At 47.2% G+C, this 25,713-nt stretch overlaps 1 long non-coding RNA gene across 1 annotated transcript; it reads right to left on the bottom strand.

Annotated features, from left to right (window-relative positions):
* Positions 1 to 822: 822 nt before the first annotated feature.
* LOC138259850 (uncharacterized) lies at positions 823 to 25,446 on the bottom strand. The gene is made up of 4 exons (XR_011198767.1): positions 25,268 to 25,446; positions 10,383 to 10,449; positions 5,246 to 5,312; positions 823 to 932 (listed from the first exon to the last, which is right to left on the bottom strand). It is a non-coding gene; the product is annotated as an uncharacterized lncRNA (long non-coding RNA).
* Positions 25,447 to 25,713: the final 267 nt, after the last annotated feature.

Here is a 25,713-nt window from a genome sequence, read left to right as displayed (position 1 = left end):
CTGTCTAACATAATCTCTAGTCTGTTTATATAAACCACGCCACAAGTGGTGTTGCTGTAGCACTGCTGGTTACGTTGACCCATGCGGGGGCAGATGCCAATCCCTCACAAATGTCTTTGATTAAATCTAATCTGAACAGCTTTTTGAGTATTATTCTGTTTCCCACTACTGGAAGTTTAACTACAGGAATATAGTCTGAATTAAGGGTGTAAGAGTAGTTGGGAGGAAAGCCTGCTGGAAGTTTTCTACCTTGCTAGGTTGAATGTATGGATGTTAAAATATCTGTGTCAATCTTTGTTTGAGATCTTATTAGGACTGCTACTTTAACACTCTTAATTGCAGCCTTTGCAGCTACATCAGCTGCACAGTTCTCTCTGGCATGAATGCTATCATGCTGATGCAACACCTGGCATACAGAAGGATGAGTCAGACACAATGAGTGGGGGCACTTATGAGTCAGCCTTTTGTAATGCAAGTAACAGGGCATGAACTTCTGCATTTTTTACAGTTCTTTCACCAAGGATTTTAGTGTGAGTGCCCTGTGGATGGAACTCACCATCTTTCACTACACCTTGTACCGCAGCACAGGCTGCGGAGTACTTACATTTGGCTCCGATTGGTGGTTGTGCAGAGCTGTTGGTATGGATTATGCTCTGGTTAAGACTCAAATGGGCAGGGTAGTCAGAGCAAGATGCTGTCATAATAGAGAAAAGGTTGTGTATGAAGAGTGGGACCATGCTGAAACTTTACATCCATTGCACTTAAAGAAGAGGCCCTCTGTACCCACCTCAGATATAAAGCATGAGCAGCAGGAATGCTTACCTTTGTGGCTGCCTCTATTGCTGGTATGGGAGAAACCACAAACATTAAGTTTCCCTGCACCAAAGGGCATTCCTTCAAAATGGCCGTCCGAACAGCTGCAAGAATCTTTCCTGTGGAATTAAAATGTGCTTCAGCTGGAGAATACAAGTGAAACTTATATGCAATAGGAACAGCCTGACCTTCATTGTACATCACATAGGTATAACAGGAGTGGCTTGGAGTGACTCTGAGAACCAGGCTGGCCTTATTGTCGCTGGTTTGTGAATATTTAGGTCCTCATTAGAACATTGCCGGTAAGTGCCGCCTACCGCCGCAGCGACGGCCGCCAAAAGACCGTTGCCACGGCTAACATCCGTCTGCCATAATATGACCACAGCTGGATTTCTGCCACAAGAAGTGTGGAAATCCGGCTGTGGCCATGCTGGTGGACGGTGTTAAAGTGGTGCTGCTACCACCAGCAGCCCAACGCCAGCAGAACACCGCCAGCCGTATTATGAAAAATAATACGGCCTGGTGGTGTTCTGCTGGTGGGCGCTGCTGGCAGTAGCAGCACCTCGTCCCGTCCCCTGCCGGAAGACCCCCTGGATGCAGGTAAGTCGTGTTTCTGACAGGGGAGGGGGTGGAGAGGTGTTTTGTGTGTGTGTGTGTGTGCATGTGTGAGAATGTGTGTAGTGTTGTTTGCGTGTGTGTGTGCATGTGTTTATGAATGGAAATGTGAATGCATGTCTGCGTGTCAGTATGAATGTGTGTACGGATGCGTGTGTGAATGAATGGATGCATGCGTGTATGAATGCGTGTATGCCTGTGTGAGTTAGTGTGTGAATGTGTGGTGTGTGCCTGTGAGTGTGCGTGTGTGGGGGGTGGATTGGAAGGGGGAGCATGGATGGAGGAGGGGTGGTGGGCATCTGGGGAGTGTAAGGGGGTGGGTGGCCCTCCTACCAGTGACAGGGAAGGAATTCCCTGTCACAGATAGGCCCTACTGCCATGGTGCCACGAAAACCATGGCGGTAGGCAGAGTCAAAATGCCGCCGGCGGTACAGTAGCGGCCGCCAGGTTGGAGATTGTTATCTCCAGCCTGGCGGCTGCTACCGCCATGGCGGTCGGTGTAGTATATTGGCAGGTTGGCTTCAGCCAACCCGCCAATGTCATAATGTGGCGGTATGTACCGCCAGCCTGTTGGCAGTACTACCGCCACATTTACACCAACCGCCGGGGTCATAATGACCCCCTTAGTCTCTAGCAATTCTGCTTGTAGACCATGCGAGATATCAGTGTATTTATTCATCCACTGTTTTGTTTAAAAACGTAGGCAAAATCAAGTCGCTCAGCGTAGTGTGGTAAGTAAGTTGTCCAAAGCGGAGAAATCCCAGAAGGGAATGCAACTTTTTCATTGTGTCAGGAGGCTGAAAGGTAGTTCACTTCCGAAGGAAATCAGGAGTTAAACCCTTGCTGGATAACTCGTATCCTAAGAAGTTCACCATAAGAAGGTCATCGTCAAGTAGGCAATCTTCAAAGTTTTAAGTTAATCCTGTAACCGTGTGATGTTAATATGGTCACAGCTCGGTCCACCCTAGTTAGGTGCAAATCCAAGCCATTATACGTAATATAGATATCTTCAATGCATGACAATATCACAGGGTCTTGGTTGTAAGAGCTTCATATTTCTGGCTTAAAACAAGCCAGGACTGTTGTTATAGCCCAAAGGCAAACATTGAAAAGAGATCTGCAGGCCGTCTAAACTAAAGGCAGTTACTGCTCGCTTCCATGCACTATGTTTTGACTGAAGAACCCACTAGGAATGTCAAGGGTCGTTTTAATATTTTTTCTGCACCAGGTTGGTCATTAAAACTGTGCAATGAGCATTTTGCACCACATAAGTCCATGTATGTGAATTTAGATTCCTGTAGTCTAACACTATCCCATAAGATCTGTCTGGTTTAGAGATGAGAAAAAAGGGCACGTTCATTGGGGACAGACAAGGCGCTATCATGACCTGGTATAGCAATTGATCTACTATTGTTTTTATACCACGTTTTGCTTCTGGCTTTAAAGTGTATTGAGCCTGTGCTTGAAGTGCACTGCACAAGGGAATGACATGTGGAATCTATTTATCCCACCTTGCTTAGTTTCTGTATAAGGCCAAGACCTGTCTTAAAGCCCATTCACTAGTATAGATTTCCCTGATGTCTTCAGGTACTAAAGGAGAAAACTGATACTCAGGTTTTTAAAATGTTATTGCTGTCCCTTAAATTGTAATCTCTCCACTAGATTCTCGAGAAGCGGGTGATCCAGTCCATTTTTTTCTATTTCTGTCTTTTTCTTCTTCCCTTCTATTGCAGAATTCTTTTTAGGTTTAAATCTTTTTATTGATGTTATCAAAATTTGCAGTACAATACAAAACACTCACCTACAACCTCAGGCCGGTGAGGAACAATAAGAGACAATTAACATTAGTGAGAAATGAAAAAAGAGGAAGAAAGAGTGTCTATGCTGTTGAGCAGATGTCTACAGGTGTGTGGTTATTGTGTTTCATAGCATGTGGATATCCAGGGTCCTCATCTGTTATATATAAAGCTAAGCCAATACTTGATTTGTGGGTGTGAGGCGGAGTACCCAAAAGAAAGTCGGGTATGTAAGTTCTGCATATTCTTGTGAAAGGTATGACAAACAACACACTTCCCCATCCCTCCTCCATCTGGACACTCTTGCCGGTGTGTAATACCAGTAATGCACAACTTTTAGTAGGGTTTCCTGCCCTGAAACACTTCGGGCTGAGGAGGTGCCCATTTCAGAATATTCGACCACTCCCGAGCTATAAAGGAGCACTCACATTTCTTCTCCCATCAGCGTTGTATTGATGATTTTGAGGAGCCTGTATATTGTTGAGGATAGTGTAGATATCGGAAAGGATGCACGTGTCAGAGCTTCTAGTCAGGAGCCATTTCTCAAATGGTAGCAGGGGACGGCTCGCATGGGGCTTGATAGAGGGCTGTGTAACCCAATGCCAATGGCGAGATACTGCCACTGGGCATTTTCAGGCATACCATAGTGTTGTTGAAGTTGGGCAAAGGTGAGTAAGCCTGAATAAATCACCAACCCTTTTACAATTTGCCTGTTGCAACGCCAAGTAGCTGGAACCCTAACATGCAGGGGGAAAGTCTGGATTACTCATGATTTGGGTGAGGGGGGAAGATGTGAGTACAAAGCCTCTTACTTGTCTGTATTCTGTCCCACACCCCCATTGTGGCTCTCAGAATAGTGGAGCTATAAACTCCTGGTGGTCTATGGGGTTTAGGGAGCCATGGTATCTTCCATATATGTATGCCTACGACAGCCTGATCTATGAAGCACAAATGTTTTTCCGTGTGGGATCTGTTCCATTCCACTAGGTATTGCAGTTGGGCTGCCTGATAATAGTGGGCAAGATGAGGACTCTCCAAACCTCCCAACCCCAATGGTAGGTAGGTCTGCTTCTTGGCTATATGTGCCTTCTTCCCTTCCACATGAACTCTTCTATGTGCCGTTGTAGGGAGGGGGTCAGGAGTAACGTTTGCATAACAGAGAATTTTGGGCAATTTGGTCATTTTTACTGCAGTAATGCGGCCCAACCATGAAAGTGCGTAAGCCTTCCAACTGTGTAGATAAGTAAGTGTTTTTGCTAATAAGGCACCATAATTGGAGACTGCAGTCTGAACTGTAGTGGAGTGAATGCAGAGTCCCAAATATACCACTCCACCTGTGGCCCAGGTGAATGGAAAGTGTTGTTGCAAGATAGTCTACGTTGCCGCTGTAACCGTTAAGCTTAGTGTAGACGGGTCTCCTCGACCGCGTCTTACTCCCGGAGCTGGCGCCGCTCGCGCGCCTCGCTCAACCCACTTCCACGTCCCCATGTTGCCATGGGAACGCCGTCGGACGCTTCAGAGACTGATTTCCGGATTCAGGAAAGAAAACCAACGACGGACTTCACAGAAGGAGAGCGTTGTACGGAGCCGAGGAAGACAGAGGAGAAAAGACCGCCAGACGCCGAGAGGGAGTTTCTCGGTCCTGCTCAGACGCCAGAAACCCGCGAGGCCGCTTCCACGGGAACTAGAGAGACAACGGTCTACAATCCCCGCCACGACCCTGGAGGGTCGTGGCTATACAAGGTACGGTCCTTCCTAGGACATAAAACCCACAGAAAAGTTATAGGGGCACAGGGGAAGGGAACCGGGGAGGTGGGCCAGGGGAAAGGGAGCACCGGTGAAGCACTGGAGAGCACTTTGGTGCATAGCTCTGAACAATAAAAGAACCAGAGTGTGACAAAAGTACCTAAGCCCCACATCCTCACAGCTGAGCACCCTCCACCGCCAAAACCCTAAGAAAACCTCCCTTCCTGCATGCCAGCCCCAAAAGAAACCCACTCAACACACCACAACAAAGTTACCGTTGGTATCTCCTATGTTTGTTTTCTGGTATCCGCGGGAGACAAGAGGAGCAGACGTCCGACGAGCCTAAAGGAAGAGTAAAGACAAGACGGTTGAAAGATAACAGAAGAACCAACAAGACTGACGAACAGCACAATACCTGTACAGCACTTAAATTGCACTAAATTAAAACTATAAATAAAATTAACATTCACCCTATCTAAGTCTCAGACCCCTCTGTACCACCACCAGCCTACCACAGTGGTGTCAGAAGTGGGATTATAACCTGAGAGGCTACTGGGTGGTACCCACAATGGGTGAAAAACCTACACTAGAAGACATGATTAAACAACTGGCAGAGGGTCAACGCCACCTACAACTGTTCTGGGAGGCACACCAGCGTGAGGCAAAAGAAGACAGAGAAGCCTTACAAACAGCCCTAAAAAGCCAAGCTACGATCATGGCTAACAACCAGCTCGTAAACGAGACTGCGCTGCAGAAATTAACTGACACCATAGCAGCCAGCAAGGTACACCCTAATGTTCCGAGCTCTGTCTTACAAAAGTTCCAGGAAGGAGAAGATCCAGACTCCTTCTTCACAAACTTCGAACGTGTCGCCTCTTCAGCCCAATGGCCTGAAGCACGGTGGGGACAGTATATCGCACCACTCCTCACGGGAATTCTACAGACAGCCTACCAGGGTGCTAATCCAGGAGGCACCACACCATACAAGGATATCAAGAGGAGTATCCTAGAAAGAGTTGGCCATGACACAGAATACTACAGGATGAAGTTCAGAAAAGTGAAATGGGGACAGAGTGAAGACCCTCGCACTTTTTACTTTAGGGTTAAGGATTTGGGGTTAAAATGGTTGGGACCTCTAGGAACAACCAGAGAAGATGTAATAAAAACCATTATTCTGGAACAGTATCTAGACTCTCTTCCAAATAGCACCCGGAATTGGATAAGACAACATCCTAAGGTCGATACGGAGCTCGCCATAGACCTGGCCTGTGCCTATCACCGATCTGCGGATGTTAAACCTATAAACCCCAGAACCACCCTAAGACTAACTCTGACCCCCCCTAAATATCCCCCACGACATCCATTGGAAGAAACTGGACCACATAAACATGGAGAGAGTAGCCCTATGCAACAACCCCAGTGTTTTAGTTGTGGGGAGTGGGGACATATTGCGAGGGTATGTCTCAGGAAAAACGAGGGGGTCGAACCCATGGAAATCGGGGTCACCCGACGTAGGGTATTATGTACGGGCAAGGGAAATTCTTAGTTCAAACAGGTCATCAAAATAAATGGAAACCGTATAGACGCCTTAATTGACTCGGGCTGTAGTCAATCCGTAATACGAAGAGACTTATTGGAACCTACAGATCCAACGCCAAACCAGTGGGTCACTATCTGCTGTATTAATGGGGACAAGAAACAATATCCACTGGGGTTGGTCAGGATAGAATGGGGCGAGTATCACGATTTCCTCCCAGTGGGGATTATGGACAGGCTGATTGAAGACTGTATTATCGGGACAGACTATATCCGGTTCTATGACCTCCTAGATCAAACCTGAGTGCCCCAACAATACCCGGACTGGTGGACAGAAGCACCCTTTTCTAACAGCTTTATTGAGAGTCCTCCGAGTCGTATAAAACTAACCCGGAGGGAGAAAAGACAAGGGAAACTAAAATATCAGGAGTCCAGAGGGGAGTCAAATCCCGACAAACTGGTAGCCGGAATCAGTGACGCAACAGTCTCCTTTAGAACTAGTCAGAGGCAAGACCCTACTCTCTGTCACGCCTGGAACATGGCTAAAACAGAATCCACAAACGAGGTGGGTCCTTATTTTGTAATACAGAAGAATCTTCTGTATAGAATTACCACATCTGCAAAGGGAGAAAAAAAAAAACAATTGGTCGTACCTGAATCTTATCGAAATCAGGTCCTGTTCTTTGCTCATAACCAGCCAGGGGGTGGCCACTACGGTAGAGAAAAAACTGAGGAGTATCTCTTACGGAGGGTCTATTGGCCAGGGGTCTATGCTCACATCAGGAGATACTGTTTACAATGCCCTAGGTGCCAATTGACAGAACCAAGAATTCCCAAGTAAGCCCCGTTACAACCCCTACCCATTATTGAGGTTCCTTTTAGTCGAGTAGGTATGGATTTAGTCGGACCCCTCCTTCCATCATCCAGGGGTCATACCTACATTCTGGTATTGGTAGATTATGCTACGAGATATCCAGAGGCGATTCCCTTATCCAGCATGACTATGAAAACAGTGGCTCAAGCCATGATAACCTTTTTCTCAAGGATAGGATTTCCCCAAGAGATCCTCACTGATCAAGGCACTCCTTTTATGTCAAAACTTATGAAACAAATTTGCAAACTATTAGGGATCACTCAGATAAAAACATCTGTATACCACCCCCAAACGGACGGTTTAGTGGAACGCTACAACCGTACCATAAAAACCCTATTGAGGAAAATAGTAGATGACTCCGGAAAGGACTGGGATCAGAAGTTACCCCTAGTCCTTTATGCCATCCGGACTCATGAACAATCCTCCACAGGACATAGTCCTTTTGAATTAGTCTTTGGAAGACAACCACGTAGTCTCCTAGATATGGCCGCGGAAACCTGGGAAGAGGAAGGAGAGGAAGGGAAGCCCTTACTGGAATATGTCCATAACCTGAAAGCACATTTACAAACTATATGGGAGGATGTGCAAGGACATCTCGAGAAAGCACAAACAAATCAAAAGACATATTACGACCAGGGAACTAAATTACGATCTTTTCACCCTAATGACCAGGTTCTCATAATGCGACCAACGTCTGAACATAAACTATTAGCTAAATGGCAAGGCCCCTATAGAGTAATAAGAGCAGTGTCACCCGTCACCTACCTCATCGAACTGAGTTCACATCCAAAAAGAACCCAAATATACCATATAAACTTACTAAAAAAATGGGAACAACCAGAGGATGTCACTGGCAGAGCAGCTGACGGGTTTTTTATCACACCATCCACAGGTCTAGGGTTAGAGCTCTACCCCATTAGGAGCAAGAAAACGGAGGAAACTCCATGCATAAACAATTCTCTTAATGAAACCGAAAAGTCACAACTGTCCGCCCTCTTACAACACTACTCACATTTCTTTTCTGAGACACCAGGGAGAACCTCATTAATCCACCACAAAATCAAAACACCTGAGGGTCAGACTATTCGTCTCCGCCCCTACCGCATACCCGAAGCCCGGAAACATATAATTGAAGAAGAAATAGATAAAATGCTAGCCCTGAGGGTGATTGAACCCTCTGTGAGCCCATGGTCTTATCCAGTGGTTCTCGTTCCAAAACCCGATGGGTCTGTTCGATTTTGCATCGACTTCCGTAAACTAAATGAAATATCACTCTTTGACACGTATCCTATTCCTCGGGTCGATGATGTCTTAGAGAAGTTAGGAAGAGCCAAATACCTGTCCACGCTCGATCTAACAAAGGGGTACTGGCAAATTCCCCTCGCACCAGAGGACAAAGAGAAAACAGCTTTTGTGACCCAATCAGGCCTTTATCACTTTACGGTCTTGCCCTTTGGTCTCCACAGGGCCCCAGCTACCTTTTAACGTTTGATGGACCAGCTCTTAAAACCATTCCATGATTTTGCAGCAGCATACTTGGACGACATTGTAATTTTTAGCGACAGCTGGCTCGATCATTTGCACCATCTCAATGAAGTGTTCACTGCCTTGGCGGAAGCCGGGCTGACAGCCAATCCAAAAAAATGTACCCTGGGGAACACTGAAATATCCTATCTAGGTTATCTGATAGGTAACGGGACTCTCCAACCCCAGAAAAATAAAATTGAGGCCATAATACAAGTGCCAATGCCAAAGACCAAGAAAGACCTACGTTCCTTTTTGGGTTTAGTGGGCTATTACCGCAGGTTCATACCCCAGTACTCCACGATTGCCGCCCCACTCACTGACCTCCTAGCAAAACAGCGCCCCTCCATTTTAGGCCCGTTATCTGATTCTCAAATTGCTAGTTTTGAACAATTAAAACGATCCCTTACAACCGACCCCGTCCTTAAGTGTCCAGATTTTTCCAGGCCATTTCACTTGTATACTGACGCTTCTAACATCGGTCTAGGTGCGGTTCTCACCCAACCTGACAGGGAGGGTCTTGAACATCCCATTGTCTTTATCAGTAGAAAACTCCTTCCCAGAGAATGCCATTACCCCGCTATTGAAAAGGAGTGTCTGGCCATTAAATGGGCTGTGGAAAACTTGCAATATTACCTCTTGGGCAGACCTTTCGTTCTTTATTCCGACCATGCCCCCCTCACTTGGTTGGCCTTCCATAAGGACTCCAATTCTAGATTGTTGCGATGGTTTCTTGAGCTCCAGCCTTTTACTTTCCAGGTCCGCCACGTACAGGGTTCTCAGCAAGGCCCTGCCGATTATCTGTCCCGGTTCCCCACCTCTTCGGTCCTCTACCAGTCCCGATCATGGGATGGGGAGTGTAGACGGGTCTCCTCGACTGCGTCTTATGACTTCCGGAGCTGGCGCCGCTCGCGCGCCTCGCTCAACCCACTTCCGCGTCCCCATGTTGCCATGGGAACGCCGTCGGACGCTTCAGAGACTGATTTCCGGATTCAGGAAAGAAAACCAACGACGGACTTCACAGAAGGGGAGCGTTGTACGGAGCCGAGGAAGACGGAGGAGAAAAGACCTCCAGACGCCGAGAGGGAGTTTCCCGGTCCTGCTCAGACGCCAGAAACCCGCGAGGCCGCTTCCACGGGAACTAGCGAGACAACGGTCTACAATCCCCGCCACGACCCTGGAGGGTCGTGGCTATACAAGGTACGGTCCTTCCTAGGACATAAAGCCCACAGAAAAGTTATAGGGGCACAGGGGAAGGGAACCGGGGAGGTGGGCCAGGGGAAAGGGAGCACCGGTGAAGCACTGGAGAGCACTTTGGCACATAGCTCTGAACGATAAAAGAACCAGAGTGTGCCAAAAGTACCTAAGCCCCACATCCTCACAGCTGAGCACCCTCCACCGCCAAATTCCTAAGAAAACCTCCCTTCCTGCATGCCAGCCCCAAAAGAAACCCACACAACACCCCACAACAAACTAACAGTTGGTATCTCCTATGTTTGTTTTCCGGTGTCCGCGGGAGACAAGAGGAGCAGACGTCCGACGAGCCTAAAGGAAGAGTAAAGACAAGACGGTTGAAAGATAACAGAAGAACCAACAAGACTGACGAACAGCACAATACCTGTACAGCACTTAAATTGCACTAAATTAAAACTATAAATAAAATTAACATTCACCCTATCTAAGTCTCAGACCCCTCTGCACCACCAGCAGCCTACCACACTTAGGATCTAAGGTTTTTGTAGGTTTACCTTAAACCTAGAAGCCCTCCCAAAGATCTCTAGTTCTTCCATCAGTGAAGGCAAGGACCGGAGAGGATGCGTCAGTCACCAGGACATCATCTGCATATAACGCTAGTTTATGTTCTTGTCCCCCCATTGGGATATCCGTTATCAGGGGTTTTTGTCTAATTCGCTCTGCCATGGGCTCCATGTATAGTGCAAAGAGTAATGGGGACAGTGGGCAGCCCTGCCGAATGCCTCTAGTCACTGGAAAGGGGGATGACATTAGCCCAATAACCCCAGCCATTGCCTTAGGCCCATTGTAACTGCACTGTATCCAATCAATGAATCGCCCACCCAGGACCACCTTCTGCAACATTGCAAACAGGTAGGGCCAGTGTACCTGGTCAAACGCCTTTTCAGCATTTATAGATAACATTTGTGCCAGTATTCGGGAACGCTGGGTTTTATCTAGCAAGTGGCATATACTTCTTGTGTTGTCGCTGCAATCGCATTCAGGAATGAATCCGGCTTGGTCTGGGTCTACGATGCCTTGCATCTAAGGGGCTAGTCGATCTGCCAGGAAAGAGGTGAAAATCTTGGCGTCTACGTCGCTTAACAAAATTAGGCCCTCATTCCGACCCTGGCGGTTTCAAACCGCCAGGGTGGAGGGCAGAGGAAGCATCGCCAACAGGCTGGCGGTGCTTCCCGGGCCATTCTGACAGCGGCGGTAAAGCCGCGGTCAGAAAAGGGGAACCGGCGGTTTCCCGCCGGTTTTCCTCTGGCCCAGGGAATCCTCCATGGCGGCGCTGCTTGCAGCGCCGCCATGGGGATTCCGACCCCCTTCCAGCCAGCCTGTAAGAGGCTGGCGGGAACGGGTGTCGGGGGGCCCCTGGGGGTCCCTGCACTGCCCATGCCACTGGCATGGGCAGTGCAGGGGCCCCCTAACAGGGCCCCACAAAGATTTTCACTGTCTGCTTAGCAGACAGTGAAAATCGCAACGGGTGCCACTGCACCCGTCGCACCCCTGCAAATCCGCCGGCTCCATTTGGAGCCGGCTTCCTCTTTGCAGGGGCTTTCCCGCTGGGCCGGCGGGCGATCTTTTGGAGATCGCCCGCCGGCCCAGCGGGAAAGTTGAAATGACCCCCGCGGTCATTTGACCACGGTGCGGTCTTTGGGCGGTTTCCGCCCGGCGGGGTCGGAATGACCCCCTTAGTCTATGTGATGAGCAGTACAGTGGATCCTTACCCAGTTTGGGTAGGACCCTGATCGTTGCGTGTTTCAGGGAGTCTGTGCGGGAACCCATGTCACTAAAGGAATTATATAAACATGTGAGGATTGGGGCCAACTGGTTATCAAATAATTTATAAAATTCTGAGGGGCATTCATCCCTCCCAGGGTCCTTGCCAGGCTGGAGGCGTAAGATCGCTAAGAGTACCTCATCTAACCTTATGACCTGATCCAACTGCCAAGCAGTTATAGTAGACAGTCTCTCTAATGGTACGTGTTCTAGGTAGGATGTATAATCCTCTTCTAACAAGGGGTCAGCAGTGTGGAGCTGGGCAAAGAATCGTTCAAAGGCTTGAACTATTTGGTCATCGTGGTCAATGCACTCTCCTCGCTGTCCGGTCAGTGCCTCCACCCTCTGTTGTGTTGTCTGGGCCTGTAGGCGATGTGCCAGAAGGCGGCCTGCTTTATTGCTCTTTAAATAGCACTTTTGTTTATTGTGGATCAGAGCATTAGTTGCTCTATCCATGTCCAGTGCCCATAGTTGTTTACGTGCTGAGTTCAATTGTCTGCGTATTTTGTGGGATCCCAATCATTTGTGCTCCACTTCTAGTCCTTTTACCTGTCGTTTGAGTGCTGCCCTTTTATCTCTCCGGTCTCTGTTAAGACAGGTCGCCAGTGCAAATAATTGGCCACGAAGAACTGATTGTAACGCGGCCCAGAGCACTGCTGTCATTGTGTTCCAAATATTTGGTGATGCGCCAGCCAATTCGGATATGTGTGCTTCACTAGTAAAAAGTTGGAGGTTGAGATGCCAAGAGCGCTGTTGGGAGGCTGGACTACGACAGGATATATTTATAATTATATGAAGTGGGGTGTGGTCCGAGACCACCTGTGTCTACCCCTGTGACAGACTGCAGAAAATGCAGTGTGGCTAGATAGAGATCAATTTGTGAATATGTCTGCCGGGCTGGGGAGTAAAAAGTGTAATCCCTCTCTGTGGGGTGGTGATGCCGCCAGACATCCGTTAGCCCGTAATCTGCTAACGTCTCCAGATTCTGCATTGAGAATTCCCCTGTCTGTCCCACCCACTATACTGACCGATCTAGACTGGTGTCTGGCACAAAGTTAAAATCCCCTCCAATTAGCAAAGCCTTACCTGCAGTGACCATCACCTTGTCTAAGGCCTCTAATATAAAAGCCTCCTCATGGTCATTAGATGCATACAGTGTAGCCAGAGTAAGTGTGTGAATGTAATGTAATGCTGAGTGACAGTAATCTGCCAGGAATGTCAGCTTGAATCTGGGTCACCTTACCCGGAAAGTGGGTGGCCATCAGAATAGCCACACCGTTTTTTTCCCCTGTACTAGACAAGAAGTATTGTCTGTCAAACCACTTGGATCTTAGACGTTTCCAGTCAGCTTGAACCAGGTGTGTTTCCTGTACCAGACGTATATCACACCCAGAGTCTCAGATTGAAGATAGAAATGCTAGGCGCTTTGCGAACGCGTTATGCCCCTGGATATTGTAACTAATAATACATATCATTATGGGCTCAGCATGCAGAAGCATAGCTGTGAGGTGTGTCCCTGGTTGCTGGAGAATAGCCAACTATTTTCCCATATGTAGCAATGTCATACCCATGAGCAATCGTATTGCAGAAAAGCAGAGAGAGATAAAATAGAGAGTCAAACATATAAACAGGAATAAGAATCAATGCGGTCTTCCCCTGTACTGCTTCGAAGCAGTGAGATGGGGTCCATGGCAAGGCATCTCAGTTAAAGTGGAGTTCCCCTTCATGGGGTCAAAGGCCCGCTGTCGGCTCATGTTGCCTTGTAAACTGGAGACGGACCTCCCCAGTCCATCTTCGGATAGTGTCTGAAGGGCAAGAGTGTGTGTCCACATAGGGGCCTATCACTAGTTCTGTGCCAATCAGTTATCCCTTAATCATTATCCATATTGGATGCTTGCTCCTGAGGATTCAGCTGTCTAAGTAGGGCTGCCCTTTCACTATGACTCTCCATTGCAGTTGGCCCAACCGTCTTCCCCTTCTTCCTCCTTGTTGGGCATCTAAAGGACGCCGATGAGCCTGATGAGCTTAATTGCTGTGAGTCTAGTTCCTCCTCATTTTAATTCTTGGTTAGGGGCAACACTGCTTTTGCCTCTTGCAGTGTGCGCAAGCTGTGTGTCTCAGCTTCCCATACAAACATGAGGCAAAAAGGGTGGCCCCAGAGGTAGCGCACTTCTTGCTTTTGTAGGGAACTTCATGGCTGGTCTTAACAGGTGACGTCACTGTAGTGTTATGGGTGAGAGGTCCTGATAGAGCCAGATCATGTTACCCTGAAAGTCAATGTGGTTGCGGTCATGTGCCGGGTCCATGATGATTTCCTTTTGCCTGTAGTAGTGCAGGCATGTTAAAATGTCTTGCGGCTGCCCAGGAGATGTAGCCGGTCACCCAGCCCTATGAACTCTGTCTATAATGATCTCTTGTTGTGCGAGTTCCGGTGCAATATGGTGAAACAATCTGAAAGTATAATCTTCCAGATTCCCTCCGACTGCTTGGAACGGGACTCCTTTATTATAATGTTAGGTCTCTTAGACCGGTTTTCAAGGTCTTCCACCTGATATCGGAGTTCTGCATTTTTGTCATGTAGCTACAGTATTTCAAGTCTGTGGCTATCCAATTCTTCTCCCTGTGTTTTACCGGTTTGTTCAAGGTTATCCACTCAGTCACCCAGTTCATTCAAGTACTTTGTGAGGCCCTTGATGTCTTTTGTAAAGTCTTGTTTAAGTGTAACGATATCTGCACGTAGCGCTCTCCAGGAAAGTGTGTGTAACTGGTTCAGCCTCGTTGTGTGTTCTGGCGGTGTCACTCGTTCCGTTGGATTGCTCCGGCTGAGTGACTTCCTCCGGTCGGTCAGCTTTTTTCCCACTGTCTTCGTGATTAAGGCCCTCATTATGACATTGGCAGTAAATGGTGCTTACTGCCCTGCTGACGGCCACCAAATTACCACCGCGCTGGTGAATATCCGTTCACCATATTATGACACACACACCCCAATCTCACAGAATACAGCCACATACACAAATCTGCCAGACCAAAGGTCAGTGCAAAAGCGTCAGTCCCAAAATCCACACCGTTACGCCAACAGAACAGCGCCCATCACATTATGACCCACGAATCCCCACGGTGGACATTCAACGGTAAACCATTGCCATTGGACAATTCAAACAACACACACCTGACACCCATACGCACACCACACCCACACACCCACACAACTATAAAACACACACCCACATTACCCACAAATATTGCCACCACAAAACTGAGAAGAAGAGCACAGAGACAACTAGACACAACTAGACACACACACCACTCATACGCATTCCACATCACACACCCCACCAAATAACCAAACACACCCTCACCAACACACATCACACAACCACATGGCACCACAAAGGCACAACTTGCAGCATGGGAGGAGCAAGTATTGGTATCACTGCATCCTGAGGGACTCGCCGGAGATGGAGGAGGACTGGACACTGGTAAGCCTACTTTTAACAATTATCACCCCCCCCATACCTGCATGCCAACACACACCCTCACCCTCACTCCCATCACCCCACCACATCCCACACACTCCACCATCACATCTCACTAATCCCAATGCCAAGCCCTGCATGCTGTACCAATGCATGGACACCCCTCCCAACCCTGCATGGACACTCATCACCAAAGCATACACAGCATAGGGAAACTAACATAACCACAATACACCAACATACACAAGCAAAGGCTGGCAGGGGAACAACAACCATAGAGGGGAAGCTACAGAAGTACAAATGTCAGACACCTGAAGCATAATATATCATTTATTCCCCACAGGTACCCTACCCAATGTCACTGGAGAGTAGGTGTCACCACTGTCCAGTCCCCCAACGGAAGAGGCCCACAGTGATGACAGTAGCTCTGGACTTCAGGATCTGGACAATCTACTTGGTCCATCAGGGACCACTGGACAGCCGGTCACCCAAGCCCACTCACAGACCACCACAGAGCATCCCCCATCAGGATCCAACACCACAGCACCCACCCAGCGTACCCACACCTCTGCCCCCAGGACACATCAATCAGCAGTGTGCCCACTTGTACAGGGACCCCAGCTCACACCTCGCACACAAAACAATCAGGGACCTGGGGCAGTGGGCACACCGTTCAGGGGACAGAGGCACAGGCCAACAGGGACACTGGGAGGACTGCTGTGCCCCAGGGGGAAGACAGGAGAAGGGAACTGACTCTCCAGGAGGCACTCTCCGAGATCCTGGGACCATACCAACATTCCCAGGACATGATGGGCCAGATCCTAGACAACGTGCAGGAGAACAGACGGCTGCAGGAGGGACAGTATCAGGGGATCAGGGACGAATTGCAGTCCATTAACAATACCCTAATCTCCATAGCAGGGGCGCTGGCAGACATGGCCAACATCATGAGGGAGGCAACAGCACACCAGCAGGCCCCTACGACTAGCCACTAGCCAGTCATCTGAACAGCTCTCCACTTCCGCTGCCACTAGAGGCCAAGAGGCCCTACCACAGGACCAACAGGCCACCAGCACCCCTCCCCCTGCAGAAGGTGAACCACCCTGCAAACGTTCCCTGTGAACCAGACAGAAGCCAGAGACACTTGCCAAGACCACTGCCAGGAAATGAGACTCTCCTGATTGTCCCCCTTGTGTCCCACTCAGTCACCTTGTCCACCTTAAACTGCCATTGCTACCCTTCCTATGTCCCCATGCACAATGCAACTGTGTTACAAACAGACTGGAACAATACCCTGGACTTTCCTGCACCATCACCCCATTCCATTGCGCTTTCCCCTCTATATTTTAGCACATCAATAAAGACCCTTGGATAAAACTCGACTATTAGTACTTCATGTATTGCAAATTTGTATTGATTGAAACAGCTACAACCATTGCAAATGAACTGTACAAAGAATGAGCATAGAATTAATGACCTGTAGATAGCTGTTGTGATCACACCAGGAGAATGTGTTCATATCACTAACATCTGCAAAATGAATATCCATTGGAAACAGTAAGTAGGGCAAAGAAGTGGGTAATGCAGGCATGCCATTGACACACAGAATACACCAATACTCATATAAATGTGAAGTTGCACTGTCTCACCTGTGTGTCATTGGAAGTACTGACGTATCACTGATGTTCTGTTGTCCACATCCTCATCCTCTGCCTCCTCATCCTCACTGTCCTCAGGGTCCACTGCTGCCACAGGGGCATCTCCAGTCTCCTCCTCTTGAATAAAAGGTACATGGCATCTGAGGGCCAGGTTGTGCAACATGCAGCATGTCACTACTATCAGGCAGACTTTCTTAGGTGAGTTGCACAGGGATCCACCTGTCAGATAGAGGCACCTGAACGTGGCCTTCAGGAGGCCAAAGGTCCTTTCAATGATCCTTCTGGTTTGCCCATGTGCATCATTATAATGTTCTTCTGCCCTTGTCCTGGCATTCCTCACAGGGGTCAGCAGCCATGTTAGATTTGGGTAATTAGAGTCACCTGCAAATATTGAGGGACAACATTTAGCCACACACTATCCTATATGGCCAACACCATAGGTATACACCAACATATACTGGGTGGGAACCAGGGCTCATCTATTAGCCACAACCTGTGCCTCTGCAGTTGGGACATCACATTTGGGATGCTGGTATTCCTCAGGACAAAGCCATCATGCACTGACCCCGGATACTCAACACTGACATGGGAGATGTACTGGTCTGCCAAGCACACCATCTGCACATTCATGGAGTGGAAACTCTTACGATTCCTAAACACCTATTCATTCTGGTGTGGGGTTACAAATACAATATGTGTTCCGTTAATCGCCCCAATTATATTGGGGATATGTCCCAATGCATTAAACCCGGCCTTCACAGCGGCTAAATCCTCAACCTGGGGGAAAGCAATGTAGCTGCACATGTGTTTTATCAGGGCAGACAAGACTCTCGTTAGCACGATTAAGAACATTTGTTGTGGCATTCCTGCTGCCAAGCCCACTGTCACTTGGAAAGAACCAGTTACCAGGAAATGGAGCAATGATAGCACTTGCACAAGAGGGGGGATCCCAGTGGGATTACGGATAACTGATATCAGGTCAGGTTCCAATTGGGCACACAGCTCTGTGATTGTGGCCCTGTCCACTCTATAAGTGAGTATTATGTGCCTGTCCTCCAGTGTAGCCAAGCCCACCAGAGGTCTGTACACAGGGGTATGTCTCCATCTCCTATTCATCCGCAGCAGTAGGTATCTAAGGGACACAAAAGTGAGTAGGCTGTCACAAATTGAACAGTGGAGCCACAACAGCAGTCCACAATGTGCAAACATGTTATGGGACAGTGTAATTTGTGAAGTATGTGAAGTATGTGCCTATTAATCCTGTGACACAGCAATTATCGATAGGCCTAATCACCCCCCCGAAATGGCGACTACCTGTCCTGTGTGGAGGGACAGGTGGAAGTGAGGTAATGCCGCCGATGTTGTGCGCTGTGGCGGTAGGAGGTTGTGAACTGCTGTGCAATTCCTCATTGGTTAATATTGGGCCCTATGGGGTGCAGTGGCCAATGGGGATCTACGCCGGCGGTGACGGTATGCACCGCCGTGGACGTGACCGCCATTTTCTATGATTCCTCAATGATTCCTGATTCCCCCCTCCAGAACCAGTGGACTTGTTCCCGCATCCGGCTGAGGTGCACCCTCTCCCCCTGAGGTGCCTGCCTATTTGACAACTGATGCCCCTGCAGTGTTCTATCCAGATAGGTGCAGGATTCGAGTGGGGCCTTGGACTGTGCCCTGTGGCCATGTGGGCCCCTTCAACTATGGACTGGGCAGTGTCCCTTTTTTATACAAGTGTACATATCTTTTTCATGGTCAAATCGGATTGTTGATTTTATTGCTAGACTGATTACAATCACTTTCATCAATTCCTGTTGTCCTTGCATTATTCTGCTGATTTTTGGGGTCAAATTGTTTTAGTAATGCTTCTGGTTGTGTGTATGGCGTGTGTATGTCAGGTGTGTGTTGTGCATGTGTGTGTCACTTTCGTTTTCCTCCCACCCTCCCTTGTGTGCTAGGCGGTTGTACTCACCGTCATCGTCTTCGCCGGCGTTGGTGTTCCAGGTGGAAGAAGACTTGCAGTTCGGGTTCCATGTTGGCGTGGTTCTTCCGTTTCTCCAATGGTGAGTCCTTTGACTTTTGTGCTCTGTTTCCGCCAGGCTTTTGATGGCGTTGGTACCGCCCTGTAAAAGGTGGCGGATTGCAGGGTCAAAATATGGTGGGCGGTACTTTGTCTTCTGCCTGGCTGTAGGCGGGTACCGCAGTGGTAACTGTTGTTTTCACCCTGGCAGCTGGTGTGGTACATTGTCTGTCTATCGGAGATATCACCGTCATGGTCATAATTTGGCGGTACTTACCGCCAGCCTATTGGCGGTATTACCGCCACTTTATCACCCACCGCCAGCGTCGTAATGAGGGCCTAAGTCTTCAATCGCAGCATCTTTCTTATGTGAGCGTGGACCCGCCATGTTCCCTCCTGCAGTGGGGCCACTTCGTTGAATTACTGAGCGACAATCCACCACCAGTATCCCTGTGCCTTCCCGCTGCCCTCGCTACCTCCTAAGCATGTATGTGGCTCTCTGGTCGGTTGCCCCAAGTGGACTGGCGCACCCAGACCATTGGGCACTGTTACGTTGGTTTTGAATGCACAGGTGCGCAAGTCCCTCCGACCGGCGCTATCTGCTGCACTCCCTGGACCCAGCCCTCCTCTACGTAGGTGAGCTGCAGGGACCGCTCCTCTGGCTGGGGATGTGTGTGTCCCCCATTGGGTCTGGCTGGTGCTTCAATCTTTGTAAGTACTGCCTTGTTCTATATTCAGAACTGCTCCCGGTATTTCTTTAGGGTGGCTGCCACCGGCCTCACCCCTCTTTGGGGGTTCCGTTCGATCGAACTGTGCCCCCTATGCGTTCTTCAGCACAGGCCCTGGTGTCACTGCGTGGCACCCACTGCTACCCGGGGCCTGCTTCAGGCAAGCCTGATCCTGAGGGGGCAGACCTGCCTCTTGCAAAGGGTCTGTAGCTTTCAGAAGCAGGCCCGCGGAAAGTGCTCATGGACCGCGTTCAGTGTAAGGGGAGAGTGCTGGATGCAGCAAGTCTCCGATCACGCTTACTGCCATTTTAAAGTCAGGCGCGATGCGGAGCACCTCCTCAGGAGCTTTGTAATGGGGGTCTGGTGTACCTCTTCTATGGCCCCCTGCGCTCCCTCTTTTGTCAGTGATGTTCCAAGTCCCCTTCTACCAAGCAGGAAAACAGAGCAGGCTGGATCTCTGCTGAAAGCCTTCATCCAACTGCAGAGCTCGGGGGTTTCACTCCTGTCCAATGCCATCTTGGCTACGCCCCTACAGATATCTTTTTAATGGAACGTTCATTGTCATTTTTAGATTTTTAAATGTGGCTTAATGGTTGAGTACCCCAGGTATCATGACCCACAGAGGTATAAACTTCCATGATTATTTAGGTAGTTCCCGTTCATGATCTTGAACTAAAACCACTTTCGTCTTTGACATATAGCCAGAACTGAAGCTTCTTTCTTAACGTTGCTTAGGATGATAGAGGAAAGTGTAGGAAAGTTCCCTATAAACTTCATTCCTAAGTCCAGAACTGGTGTAACTCCCTGGTCGTTCTGTACCTGTTTAAATACGTCAGAGAGAACTGCCAATGAAGGTATGCCATGCATGCTGGTCTCAATGCATACAAATGTGCTTTCCCAGGTATTACACTCCTCTGCAGGTGGCACAATCCCAAGAGTACATTTAGTATTCTATGTTTTTCTTGGGATGTAGTGTATAGATATATTGCATCTAACTGGTTGGTCTTATGAACAACTCAGAAAGCTATTTCATCACTCTTCATGGGAGCTCCTCCGATGATAACATTACGTAGCTGGTTGATTAACTGTTCGTACTTGTGTCAGAGCAGATGGTCCCACTACGAAAGCAGGTCTGGAGCTCAGTGTGCATTGTACAAACTGTACAATTCTCCTCTATAGGAGGCTGTTCAATTTAAAATTCATATCACCTCAGTGGCTGCTAGGTTGTCAAGGTGAGGAACACGTGTGTAACTAGCCAAAACTGGTAGTGTAGTCCCCTCATTACTCAGGGGCACCAACCAGACATTTCTGTGTATAGGTGGCAACTGACCAGCAAACCGGTTCTGTTGTTCCTGTTAAGTCAAATGGATTTCAAAACCTTTGTAGGCCATATAATTTGCAGATAGTTGTGCTGTTTTGTTGGCTTGAAATTGCCTGAGGCAGCATCAGGAGGCTTGAACTCCATCCATGAATAAAATGTCTCAAAGGCATATGCCGAATGTGCAGCTATAACAAACGTAACTGCTCCTCCAACACACATCAGGGACACCTTGTGACTTGAAATGAGTAACCACTTACCTTCAATTGGCTCCTATCGCAAAGTGCTGCAATGGAGAAGGGATTCAACTAAAAATGTAATCAAAGAATTAGATAACCCACAGAATGGGTAATATCCTTTATGAGTCAAGCATGACAAACCTACAGACATAGGCACCACTTTATCCCCCGTAGGAGGTAACCATAATTACTACGGACGTTTCCATAATGACTGAATAATGGTTCACATGTGCGTGAATATAGAAAAAACTACTGAAGGCGTAATAGTAAGATACAAGCCCCACATTGGGCAGCAACTGTTGTGTAAGCTTTACTCTGGCGTAGTTCTACAAGATTTGCTTTTCCACCAAAGGGTGATACAAATTATCTTGGTTCAATGCACCAATGCTGAATGTGAATGACAGGTCTTTGTAGCCCCACTGGACCCCACCTAATAAATTGTTGAAGTGGAATCATTGCTTTTGGGTTACTAACAATCCCTAAACTGGGATCTGGTGGACCATGGCATCAGAAACAAACCTATTTCACTCTTTACAATATCACACACACAAATGGTACGAAGAAGAATAGACATTTATAAGCACTTATTGCAGCTGGGTAAACTGTTTCTCAGCACATTTAAAACAACGACACAGAAAATCATAAAAAAAGCAAATAGGCACACTGTGAACAACAAGAATAAAATGACCATTTCTAACATAGTTAAAATGTTATTTAAAACCTAACACCCTAAAACCTATGCCTATGCGCTATGCTAGGAGAGCATAGAAAGTAGAACTTGCATTCTAGACTTCCTTAGAATAAGCAACGCATTACATACCTTGTTGACAGCAAAATGCTGTAGTTATCAATGAGGCATAAAGGTAGTGTTCCACGTGAAAGGAAAATATGCGCTGCTGCATTGTCCTTTCTCCTGGACTCAGCTCACTTGTTACCTGTATCAAGTGCAATGCAGCATCTTCTGGGTATGCTAGCTCGAGTCAAGATCATCTGCTGCAGTTTCTTGTGTGTTAATCTGGGTGAAGGACTTCTCCTGACAAGTGGTCAAGTATCAGTCCTTATATGGAATTTCTGACATAAGTTCAGAAGTGTCTCGGATAAATAGACTGAATTGATTTGGGTGTACAAAGACTCTGAGACGGATGTCTGTAGACCACCCTAGGGACACTGAGACTAATGGATAACATGACCTGTCAGAAACTTACAAGGCTCACCCTGTCAGAGTACATCTCCTTTACCTGAATGACAAAGTTGCCCGGATAGAATGTTAAAGGTCTATAATAATAAGAAATGAACACAGTAAATGACAAGCTGTTATTTGACGCTCGCCTACTCCCTTTTAGACCCCTTATAGAGTCCATGCTGATGTCGGGCCCCTGTGATAAGATGAGAACTTATATTTTATGAGTATGTTGCAGTTCTCACGTTACACTGTAATTTTGAGGATTCAGAATGATGTCCAAGTTTTGCTAAATTGAGGGGGGTGTTTAACACACTAATTGTCTGTATTGTTGAATGGAACATATGTCAGGAAAGTGCTAATGTTAATGACAAAATAATTAATTCGGAAATGCGTACCTATGTGAACATGCTTATGTAGCAAAGTTGGTAATGGATTGTGCCACTGTACCTGCAACTGTGATTCTTAAATGATCCTGTAAATATCAAGTTGAATGACTAAAACGTTCAATAAAATAAAATTAAAAAAACCCTGTGGCTCCTCAAGCACCAAAAAGGAGCTCGCACCTTTTTTTAAAGTCAACAAATACTCCATGCAAATTCCTGCCTAATTAGAATGACTAGTATATGGTAACTGGCATTCTGTATGTAGATACAAATAGGGCTTTTCGCCATCAGGGCTCTTGTATTTCCAGTTCCTCTAGATGTAATTTTCAAAGATCCAAAAAGAAGCCATGCTTGAAGTATGGATTTCCTGTGATCTGCAGGTTACATTAGATCTCTATAGCAACAATTTAGATCACAAGGGTAGTTTTCAGTACAGCACAATAATATGCATTTAAATGTATTAAAAAGGTAATCTCCGGAAGAAGAAGGGCAGTACTGGCCCTAACTTTACTTCTGCTTTGGAAACAAATAAGTTACATAACAACAGAATGCACCACATACCTTGTTTTTAATGTCAAACTGTACTATATTTTCTTGCAGTTTTATATAGTGCACACTTGGTCCAAGAGTATTAACATGCTTTACATGAGCAATGGATTACACAAGGTCAGATTAATTATGGAGATTAAGGGCCTGATTTAGAGCTTGACAGACGGGTTACTCTGTCTCAATAGTGACGGATATCCTGTCTGCCGTATTTTAATGTCCATAGGATATAATGGAATTGTAATACGGCGGTCGGGCTATCTGGACAGGACATCACGGTTGTGAATAAGTGAAAAAAGTGATTTGCCCAGAATCACAGGATGTTGAGCAGAGGCCAGGACTTGAACCTGTTTGCCAGTTTCAAAGTCCAAAATGTAGTATTGTTGCACATGTATGTTTGAATGATGCTGCAATGGTGTTGGCAGGTTTTTGCCCTGATGAGTTTATGAAGGGCCTCCTCCCTAGGGTCAAGATGTCCTGCAATTGGCTTTCCTGGTTCTTGCACCTGAATCTGCTCCATTTCGTCCCCCAGGGTGCAAGTGCTAGCCAAGTCTCTCAACCTTGCACATAAGGCATCCAAAGACTCTTCTAGGGCCTGATACACCTGTCTCAGGAGAAACCTTGCATGCCTTGGATTACCTAGGTGTTCAAAATGTTTGTTCAGCTCTTAAACTATGATCTAATAAGTGTGTGGGGGCACCGCTTCTTGTGTGACTATAACTTCCTTCCCCCCCAGATCCAGCCCTCAAGGTAATTTCCGTCCCTCATCTATGGCAGTTGCTGCAAAATATATATCTAGCGTTGCCACCCATAGCTTCCATTCCGAGGACTGAACTGAGGGGGAGAGCGGGTAAGGTAGAAAGTGGGGGGTCGGTGGGGGTAGGTAAAAACAAATGGCTCTATGTTAGGGACGGAAGCCATATTGTGATAGTCAGCATCCTTTCACACCTCCCGTGTTTCCCAGGAAGTTAAGGCCTGGCACTGCATGCACACCTCTGCTTGTCTCTCATTATAGCGCTCGGCCTGGTTACTCCTCTCTCTTCCTTACATCTCCATTTCATTAGAAGAGTATGCTCCTTCTTGTCTCTCTTTTTGTTAGTTATTCTCTCATCTTTTCTTTATGCCACTTCCCTGGCAGCCACTTGTGCACTCACACTCTGTCACTACTCCTTGCGGAAAACTAGTGACCATTGCTTTGGGTTCCAGCACCTACTGGCGGTCACTCATGGATTGCGCACTTTCACTTTTCCTTGTATCTTTTTTTCATGTCACTCTTCCCTCTGGCTGTCACTTGTGCGTACTACATTCTCATCCTGGGCCGGTGGCCCACTCAGCTCTTTTCTCAACTCGAGTGCTGTTGGCTGTCATCTGCTGCTCTGCTCGAGTCACCAGCTCCCACAATGGAAGGACCCTGTTATGTTTATGTAGTATGGTGCACGCGGGGAATTGGAGTGCATGCATGCATTAGATTGAGAATGCTGGGGTTGAGGGCCGTTGGCTGGGAGGAGACGGAAGAGACTGAGCTGAATACTGTTGGGGCAGTTTTGTTGTATAATAAATAATAATTCAACTTAAAAGGAGAATTGGAACTTTATTCACAACAAACTTGGCGACGAGTTGTACAAGCAGCAGCCCTGACACTGGAATCCAGCTATATCAATGCTTCGTATTCCGACGGAAGATCTTCTACATGACCACGTTGTACTGGCGAAGGCATCATAACGAATATTTCGTCTATTTTGTGAGTTTATATAGTTCTGATCAAAATTAAGGAAATATAATAACATTTCTACTTACCGTACTGTTTCTCCTCTCACCGGGCTTACTAAGTATTCCTTCAAATTACTTTTGTCATCCGTTTTGCACGTCGGGAACGTCAGCGTGCAACCATTATCACGTTCAGAAATGCAGATTCAAGTTTTCTTTTTGTCGATATTGATTTCACGATCCGCTTTCACACTCTGCAACTAATTTAAGTTTCTGAATTGAAGATTCAAGGTATAAACATATTTTAAAAAAAGAAGAAGCCTTCTTTAAAGACATCTGGCTAATTTTAATCCATTTTAACTTTCTGAATGACAGAGTAAAGGAACTTATACACTAGTACCAATTGCTGCAAAGACATATTTAAAAACAAAAAAGAGGAGTTGGCATAGTTATAATATTCTGTGAAATAAATCAGAGCATGGATTCCAATGGTTCTCTAAACTTACCTCCACCACAACCCTTCCAATCTGTTGCAG

The sequence above is a fragment of the Pleurodeles waltl genome, chromosome 9, assembly GCF_031143425.1.
Source record: "Pleurodeles waltl isolate 20211129_DDA chromosome 9, aPleWal1.hap1.20221129, whole genome shotgun sequence".
Lineage (NCBI taxonomy): Eukaryota > Metazoa > Chordata > Amphibia > Caudata > Salamandridae > Pleurodeles > Pleurodeles waltl.
The sequence above is the reverse complement of the archived record's forward strand: the minus strand, read 5'-3'. Positions and strand labels throughout refer to the sequence as shown.